A 9,910-nucleotide genomic window follows, 5' to 3' on the forward strand; every position below is an offset into this window, starting at 1 on the left:
ATGAGAACACCAGATATTTTGGAATCAATGCACTAGTTCGGGTATCTAGGAGTGGTCTTGTTATGCTCAGCTGGTTAATTAAAAATGGTGCAACTGGTGACCAAAATTCAACAAAGTTTGGTTGCCATAAATTTCTTGATGTAATATAGAAGACAAGCTCCAAAGGTTTGTGAAGAAAGCAGCGTTGAAGAGAGCTGTTATTTGTATTGGATCATCCGCCTCAACTATGACCCCAAAAGGACCTACAGCACATCTTCTCTTCACCCCACAGCATGAAGAAATAGATTGACGAGGACAGCAGGAGCACCTCTGAACGTTACTGTAGTGACTGTCCTCTGGGGATAAAAGTAGCCTGTGTTACCATTGAAATGGGTTTTCTAATTTCAATGATGGTGAAGATCCTGAGGTGGCAGAGGTCAGGAAACAGAAGAGAACTGCCATAGACACAGTGGGCACAATTACCAATACAAAGTTGTATTAGAGTGGTAATTGTAAGGTTTGGCCTACAGAGATCCTCAGTGGCAGTTAATTAATCATGGAGTTTCCAGTACTAAAATAGGTGGGTACCTCACTAAGGATTTAAATATTTGTGTAACTGGACAAACAGTTTTTGGTTGAAAAAACAGAGGCCTGACTAGAGACGCCATTAAGAGTAATAGCCCCCACCCATTTCCTAGTTCTGAGAAGTTCACGGACCCGGAGGCCCTTGAACATAGAGTATGCTAAGTACCTTTGAGAAAGGATCTTGTGATAACATCAAAAGTATGATGTGTAAATCTTTCTCTCAGCCTTTCCCCAAAGGGACATACAGCTCTTTGCTAGGGTAAAACTGTGCGCTGTGAGATGGGGGAGAGAAAACATCTTGACCTTTAATGGATTACTGGACAATGGTGCTAATCCTCGGTGACACAGAATACTATGCACACGAGACTCACTGGTCTTACTATATATCCCCATCGTTCAGGAGCAGCTAGCCTTTAAAACTCTTGATGGTCTTTTGAAGACTGAATTCCAGTGCCAGCAAGGAGGTAATACTTTGCAAAGTTAGAGTGTTGTCCTATAGCAGGGATTAGCAAACTACAGTCTGAGGGCCAAATCTGGTCTATATCCTGTTTTTGTACAGCCTTTAAGAATGGCTTTTAAGCTTCTTAAGGGGTGTAAACAAAAATAAAGAATATGTGACAGATACCATACCTGGCCCTTAAACCCTGGAATATTTACTATCCGGCCCTTTACAAGAAAAAGTTGCCAACACCTGTCCTACAGCATTATGTGCTGTGAGCTAGCAACCTACATAGAGTGCTGTTTCTCCCTTATCCACAGTACATGAGTTGGGGAACCCAGGAGACAGACACCTCCCACCGTTATACCTACTGATCCACTCATAAAATGTTTTGCTTTCTATTCCCACGGCTTTGAGCCTTGCCCATTTAAAGGTCTTTGTGCCCGAGGAAGTAATGCTCTCCACAGAAAACCCAACAATGGTCCCACTTAACTGGAAGTTTATACTATTAGTTGATCATTTTGGGCTCTTCGTGACATTGGAACAACAGGAAAAAAAAAAGACGTTACAATGTAGGGTGGGATAATTTATCCTTGATATCAACAGGAAATCTGAATCCTGCTGAAAAATGAAAGCAAGGATGAGAATGTCTTGAACCCAGGATATGCTTTGGTTAACCTCCTAGTATTGCCATTACAGTGGTAAAAGTTAATAGGAGACTATAGAAATCCAATTCAAGCAGAACCACCAACGACTCATTCCTCAGAAATGAAGATCACCGCATCATGTGAAAATCTCAACCAGCTGTGGATGCTGGCAAAATGAACATGAATAGATGATGATGGAAAGATGTTGTAAACAGAGCCTCAAAACCAGCTGTAGAAACGAGGATGTAGTAGCTACCCATCTCCTTTGTTCTGTTTTGTATATGTCTATAAATGCTCATCATTTCCATTGACTTGTTTTCCCTCCTACTTTATATAAGGTGGATTTGTAGTTTAGTTATTGGTATTGTACTAAAGTTAATCTATTAATTTCTATAATTATACTATGATTATATAGATGTTAACATTATAGAAAGCTAGGTGAAGGGAATTCGCACTATTTTTGCAACTTTTCTGTAAGTCTAAATTTATTTCAAAATAAAAAGATAAAAAAACACAAATATCATGAAAACATACAAAATACATAATTTAGAAATACACAAAATAAAAAGTGATGAGATTTTAGATGTGACCTGGCAATAAAAAAGAAGATGCACTTACATAACGTTCACTCTTTTTTTTTTTTTAATACAAATGGCATTAAGTATTTCTTCTAAATTGCACAAGTCGAAACAAGAATTTTTCTTCCAACATTTCTTCAATCATTGCTGCTCTAAAATTCTCTCTTCTCTCTTCTTTGGAATGATGAGATACTGGAATCAACATGTTTCTTAAATCACCTCTCCCCCAATCTTTGTTCTTTTGGAGTAATTCTTCAGTTTATTCTTCCAGTTTTGCTAATTTGCTCTTCATCAAAGTCCATTTGCTGTTTAGACTATCTTTTAATTTTAACAATCTTTCGTTCTTTTTCGTAAAAGTTAGAGGCAATATTCTACCATATTCCTCCGGGGATATTCTGTATAAGGATTAAATTTTAAAAATACACGTAAGGTGCTTAGAACAATGCCTGAAACCACACTCAGTATGCCCTAAATAAATATCAATAATTATTATTTCCAAGATCCTCCTCTGTTTACCCTAGTAACTATTTGCTTAGGTGTTAGTTCTTTTGTTCGCTGGTGTCACCCTTTCATGGTGTTGGTTTTCCTTGGGTACTTGGTAGTTCCTGATTTTGTTCTTATCTTGGTATTCCTTGTTCTCTCTGCATGATGCTGTTTCTGTTTATCACAGTTTGCTCTGGTGATTATGAGGGAGGGATAAAATGTCACTTGAACAAGGCATAACAGTGGCTAATATTCTGGGTGTAAAATGAGGCTTCCTTTCCTGGATGTAGCCTTCCTGGGTACTGCCTGGCTTATCTGCCCCAAGTTTCCAGAGTCACTGTACCGGCCTAGGGGCAAGCACCATTCTAGGGTACCCTTATCTTTGAAGAGTGAATGGGGGGAGAAGCCAACCCAACCAGAGGTTTCAAATTCCACTCCCTGAACATTTACCCTTTATGATTGCTCTAGGCCATTGTGCCCGGCTCCCTCACCCCCCACTTCCTGTATCCATTGCCTCTGAGCTTGAAGTCTGACTCTTGCTCTACCAATCTGATCCCACCTACCTTCTGACTTTTAGGGAGTGCTCAAAATTCCAAATCTGCTAGTAATCTTGGGCCATACTTTTTTTTTTTTTTAACAACTCTGTGCCTTGGTCACCCAGCAAACTCGGATTCATGCTCCAAGACTCAAAGTAGTTTTTCCTCTTGTTTGATTCATATTCTTTAACTATACTTCTTCTCTCAACTTACATAGCTCCTTGCATACACTTTTACTGTAGAACATACAAATGTTTATGTTCTCCCCCACTAAAAATGGTGAATAAATTAACAAATGAAAGATATGCTCTCTAAAGGTCTATTAGTAACATTGCTGTGTCCACCAGATTACTTTCCTTAGATGGTCTTGCTGAGAGGTAACTTATACTTGTACACTTTTTAAAAAATGAACATTCTGGTATCACTAAAATTTGGAATTTATGATATCACAGACCAAGAATGAAAAAAGTTTAACTTGCCCTATCTATGAAGAAAATGGTAAAGATGAACAATCCCAGGAAAAACAATTAGGATGGAGATGGCTTATTTTATATTAGAGAAGAAACAGAATTTTTATTTTTATTTTATTTATTTATCTTTTTTTTTTGAGGAAGATTGCCCTGAGCTAACATCTGCCGCCAATCCTCCTCTTTTTGCTGAGGAAGACTGGCCCTGAGCTAACATCCGTGCCCATCTTCCTCTACTTTATATGTGGGATGCCTGCCACAGCATGGCTTGCCAAGCGGTGCCATGTCCGCACCCAGGATCCGAACTGGCAAACCCTGGGCTGCTGAAGTGGAATGTGCCCACTCAACTGCTGTGCCACCGGGCCGGCCCCTATTTTTATTTATTTATTTATTTTGAGGAAGATTCGCCCCGAGCTAACATCTGCTGCCAATCCTCCTCTTTTTTGCTGAGGAAGACTGGCCCTGAGCTAACATCCGTGCCCATCTTCCTCTACTTTATACGTGGGACGCCTGCCACAGCATGGTTTGACAAGTGGTGCACAGGTCCACACCCGGGATCCAAACTGGCAAACTCTGGGCCACCAAAGTGGAAGGTGTGAACTTAACCGCTGCACCACTGGGCCAGCCCCACAGATTTTTAATACTTTAGGAAGTTCCCTTTCTGGGGCTGGCTCCGTGGCCGAGTGGTTAAGTTCGCACGCTCCGCTGCGGCGGCCCAGGGTTCGGATCCTGGGCGCGAACGTGGCACTGCTGGTCAGGCCACATTGAGGCAGCGTCCCACATCCCACAGCTAGAATGACCTGCAACTAAGATATACAGCTATGTACGGTTGGGGGCGGGGGGGAGGTTTGGGAAGATAAAGCAGGGGGAAAAAAAAAGAGGATTGGCAATAGTTGTTAGCTCAGGTGCCAATCTTTAAAAAGAAAAAAAGAAAGTTCCCCTTCTAGACAAGTTTATGTTAACCCTACTTTATTCCTATGTATTCAATGGGAGAAGAGTAATGGACGGAAACACAGTGGGCTTTATAGTCAGGCAGATGTGGCATGGATTCTCAGGTTTGCCACTTATTAGTTTTGTGAAACTGGATGAGTAACTTGAACACTGAGTCTGTAAGAGGCAGCCTTCTGCAATGGCTCACAGTGATCTCTGCCTCCTCGTATTCAAGCCTTTGTGTAATACTCTCTCCTTTTGAACGTGGGCTGGTCTGTATCTAGTGTCTTGCTTTTTTTTTTTTAAGGAAGATTGGCCCTGAGCTAACATCTGTGCCCATCTTCCTCTATTTTATATGTGGAACGCCTGCCACAGCATGGCTTGATAAGTGGTGCGTAGGTCTGCGCCCAGGATCTGAAACTGTGAACCCTGGGCTGCCAAAGCATAGCGCATGAACTTAACTGCTAGGCCACTGGGCTGGCCTTTTTTTTTTTAATAATCAACAGAAATTTCTTACCGTTCTTCTGGAGGCTGAGAAGCCCAAGGTCAAGATGGCAGCAGATTCAGTGTCTGGTAGAGCCTGCATCCTGGTTTACTTAGTGACTTGCTTTTAATGAATAGAATACAAGAAAAGTGATAGGATAATCCTATTAGATTAGATTAGATTGTAAAAGTTTGTGACTTCTGTCTTACTGGCACTCTCTCACTTGCTGACTTTGATGAAGCCAGCTGGCATGTTGTAAGGCGCCCTATAGGGAGGTCCACATGTCACTGAGCTGAGGGCAGCCTCCCACTCAGTCCAACGGCCTGTGAGAAACCAAATCCCACCCACAGGAGTGAGCTTAGAGGTGGCTCCTTCCCCAGTGGAGCCTTAAAATGACTGCAGCCCTGGCCAGTACCTTCACTGCAGCCTGTGGGAGACTCTGAAGCGGAATCTGAAGCTAAGCTGCACTTGGATTCCTGACCTACACAAACCATGCGGTAATAAATACTGTTTTAACCCACTATGTTTTTAAGCCACTAAGTTAATTTGTTATACACTAGATAACTAATGCAGAGGTTTAGTTTCCTCATCTCTAAAATGGAGTTGATAGCTTACCTCACAGAGTAATCATAATTAAATGAAATAATGCGTATAAAGCATCTGGCAAGGGCTTGCCCGGTGGTGCAGCGGTTAAGTTCGCACATTCCACTTCAGCGGCCCAGGGTTTGCTGGTTCGGATCCTGTGTGCGGATATGGCACCGCTTGGCAAGCCATGCTGTGGCAGGCATCCCACATATAAAGTAGAGGAAGATGGGCACAGATGTGAGCTCAGGGCCAGTCTGCCTCAGCAAAAAGAGGAGGGTTGGCAGCAGATGTTAGCTCAGGGCTAATCTTCCTCAAAAAAAAAAAAAAAAGCATCTAGCATTCAATATGATATATTTTTTTTAAAAAAGGTAACTATTAACTCAAGTCCACTAAGGATCTCTACCAGGTAATGTTTTGTTATAACACTATTGGCATTAAAATGATTTTTAATAATGCTATAGCATTTTACAGTGATTTTACATACATATTTGATTCTCAGAGCAGGGCTGTGAATAAAACTGTATAGTATAATACGAAACATATACGGTCTTAGTCCAGGTCTCTGGCACAGAGCTCCTAAAACCCTTGGAATTTCCTGAGTGATAGGAGTGTCTTTCTGTCATTCATCAAGTGTCCCTTTAGAGCAAACCTGAGTTTATGCTAACGAGGTGACAGGGTGGGGCCCCTAGATAGCCTGCATGGAGCTGTTCTCCAGAAAGACCTAGTGATTAGAGTGGGAACTTTCAGATTCACCTGGAAAGGGGAAAGTAGGGGAAGGCTACAGATTAAGCTCTATAAAAACTCTTCTACAAGAGTTGATGAGCTTCTGGGTTGGTGAACACGTGGACATGGGGCGAGAACAGCCTGCCCGAGAGAGCATGGAAGCTCTGCACCCCTTTCCGAATCCCTTGCCTTAGGCATGCATCTCTTCCACCTCGCCGTTCCTGAGTTATAGCCTTTTATAAGAAACTGGTAAAACTAAGTACATGTTTCTCTGAGTTCTGTGAGCCGCTCAAGAAAATTAATTGAACCCGAGGAGGGGGTCGTGGGAACCTCCCGTTTGTAGCTGGTCGCTATAGAAGGTGACAACTTGGACTTGCTATTGGTGTCTGAAGGGTTTTGGGGGTTAGGCAGTCTTGTAGGACTGAGCCCTTAACCTGTGGGATCTGATGCTATCTCCAGGTAGATAACGTCAGGATTCAATTAAACTATAGGACACCCAGACAGTGTCTGCTGAGAACTGAAGGACTGCTTGGTAGTGTTGAAAAAAACACATATTGAAAAGACAGAATAAAATATTCTTCTTCTTTTACAGATGAAGAAACTGAGACTCAGAAAACTTAAGTGATTTGTCCAAGGTTCCACAACTAGTAAGTGTCACAGCTGAGATTCAAACCTAATCTTTTCCCATCATTACCACGTTGACATTCAACACTTATTTTATGAACTATTAGGTGTCAGACATTGTTCTAGGTCCTGAGAATCCAGAGGTGGATAAGACAGTCAAGGTCTCTGCTGTCATGGAGCTTATAGTCCTTTTTATACTATAAAATTGGAAATAAGAATTTAAACTTTTCATTAATTAAATTTTTCCTATGTTTATTCTGGATTGGTGTGTTTTTAGTATTTTATGACTTGGAAATACAACGTTTACTTAGTCAACTTTGTCCTGATTTGAGTAAATTTCACTAGCAGTGATAATGATTAATACAAAGCATAGTCATCATTCTGTGTACCAGTATTTGACTGGCTAAATACTACATAAACGCTCCATACATACACCAAACAATTCTTCACTGATTTTTCTTAACAGGATTTGTGCCTTCACCTTCAGATCTTTGTTTCATTTCTATTCATTTCTCATGTTTTGACATAAAGTTTAGTAGATGAAAGTCTGCTTTTTCCATTGAGTACAAAATAAAGCAAAACAGCATAGGTACAGTTATTGGTGCAGTTCAATGTACGGAGTGCTGGACTTCTGTGACGCTTGCACGAACCCCGTAAGAAACTCCTAATTGATAGTCAATTTATTGTGAAATTAGTAAGACACAGAACCTCAAGCCCACAACAGACTAGAGCTCTTTATTGTATCTGACTCGACACTAAAGCCTTGACAGTAGCTTCTTTTCTAGAACAAGTCCAGTTTGTCAGAAAAACAATTTATGGGGATGGCCCCATGGCCAAGTGGGTAAGTTTGCACGCTCTGCTTTGGCAGCCCAGGGTTTTGCTGGTTCAGATCCTGGGCGCAGACATGGCACCGCTCATCAGGCCATGTTGAGGTGGTGTCCCACATGCCACAACTAAAAAATATACAACTGTGTACTGGGGGGATTTGGAGGAGAAAAAGCAGGAAAAAAAAAAAAAGATTGGCAACAGTTGTTAGCTCAGGTGCCAATCTTTAAAAATAAATAAATAAGGAAATAAGAATATTAAAAAAAAAAGAAAAAGAAAAACAATTTATTTCCAAAGCCTTTCTAAAAAGGTTATGTTGGCTGAATTCCTGATGACAGCTGTCTGGTCAATTTATGGTGCTTTGATAGACCATACGTACATTTAAAAGCTGGCAGGGGTACTTGACAAGCAAAATGCTGTTAACATACATGTATTCTAGAACCTTTTTCGCTGCTGCCTCTTGAAATAGGTGCTTGGTTGAGGAAAAAAACAGTGCATGAATGTTGCTCAGTGAACCTGGGAGCCTCTAATAGCATTTGAGGCTTTGACAATATACCATGACTTTTTACTTCTTTTCAAGTGTAAGAGACAATGTCTTAACCTTTTCATTTATACATGTAGAATAGTAAAAATAATATTTTGCATTTTAAAGGTCCTTCTCTAAACCCAAAGTACTTCGTAAGCGTTAGGCAATTAATTCTTCTATAGTTGTAACATGGTTATATAATCCACTGCAGAATTCATTACCTAACACCTATGAAGTGCTCTGGAAATGGACATTCAGAGTTATTTATTTTATTTTACTTTACTTTGTGACAAAGATTGGCCCTGAGCTAACATCTGTTGCCAATCTTTTGTTTTTCCTTCCCAAAGTACCAGTACATAGTTGTATATCCTCGTTGTAAATCATGCCAGTTCTTCTATGTGGGGCGCCGCCACAGCATGGCCTGATGAGTGGTGTGTAGGTCCACACCCAGGATCTGCACCAGTGAACCCTGGTCCACTGAAGCAGAGCATATGAACTTCACCACTCTGCCACAGGTCAAGCCCTAGATTGAGTTTTTAAATATTGTTTTAGTAGCATGGAGAAAGCCTTGGAATAAAATCTTATTCTGTCATTCCAAGCCAACCCAGTGCTGTATCATTCAGACCAGAGTTTCCCTGCATATTTTAGGCAAGGAGATAAGGGCTACCTCTTTATATGAAATCTTGAAGTCACCTGGAGGAGGGAGTTTAAAAATTGTTAAAAAATAATTCCAACAGTGAAATTCCTAAGAATGAGTCCCTTTTGCTTCTCTATCCACTAAGAATTCTGAGATGCTCTTCCCTCAGGAACAGGGGAAAGGTGGGGAAGAGTTATGGCAGCAAAAAGGACATGGAGATAGCAGCCATGAGGCTTGGAGACTCAGCATTCATCTGTTCACTCAATAAAAACATAATGAAAGCCAAATCTGGGCATTTTTATAGATCACGGGGCTTTAATTAACGCATTACATTTCCTATGACAAAAGATAACCATCATTAAATTTTGCACGCTCCCAAATTTAGATAGTTGTGCTGCAAAACAGTACCACAAGGAGTCTAGCATGGTGCTACACGAGATGAACAGGTCCAAGTATGTTCCCTGCTCTTGAGAATGTAGATGGAGAAACTTTCAATTAACATGTACACTTTTCAAAATGGGGTCTTGAAAGCTCTGGGTTCTCCCCAGCAGCATATGAAGGTCCCAGTATCACCGAAACTTTGAGCTTTTCAAAAGAAAGGGTCCTATGTGGGTGGACATTGTGTCTGTACTAATGGGTCTAAAATATCTGTTATAATAGCTCTTCCCTCAATGCCTTCATACATATTTATCTATAAATACCCCTCGGAGGTGGTACCCTAACCCCCACCCCCTTCTCTCATTTCAGAGAACCACAATGGTTTCCCATTGTACTTGAACCAAAATCCAAACTCCTTATATTGGCCCCTAATACCCTAAGTAATCCGGTTCCTTCCTACCTCTTTGACAACTTCTATTATGCT

General features: G+C 41.0%; 1 long non-coding RNA gene across 1 annotated transcript; it reads right to left on the reverse strand.

Moving 5' to 3' along the window:
* Positions 1-2,112: 2,112 nt before the first annotated feature.
* LOC138925211 (uncharacterized) lies at positions 2,113-6,019 on the reverse strand. The gene is made up of 3 exons (XR_011441124.1): positions 5,744-6,019; positions 5,162-5,251; positions 2,113-2,623 (listed from the first exon to the last, which is right to left on the reverse strand). It is a non-coding gene; the product is annotated as an uncharacterized lncRNA (long non-coding RNA).
* Between the last annotated feature and the right edge of the window lie 3,891 nt (positions 6,020-9,910).

Source organism: Equus caballus, chromosome 7 (assembly GCF_041296265.1).
Source record: "Equus caballus isolate H_3958 breed thoroughbred chromosome 7, TB-T2T, whole genome shotgun sequence".
Classification (NCBI taxonomy): Eukaryota; Metazoa; Chordata; class Mammalia; order Perissodactyla; family Equidae; genus Equus; species Equus caballus.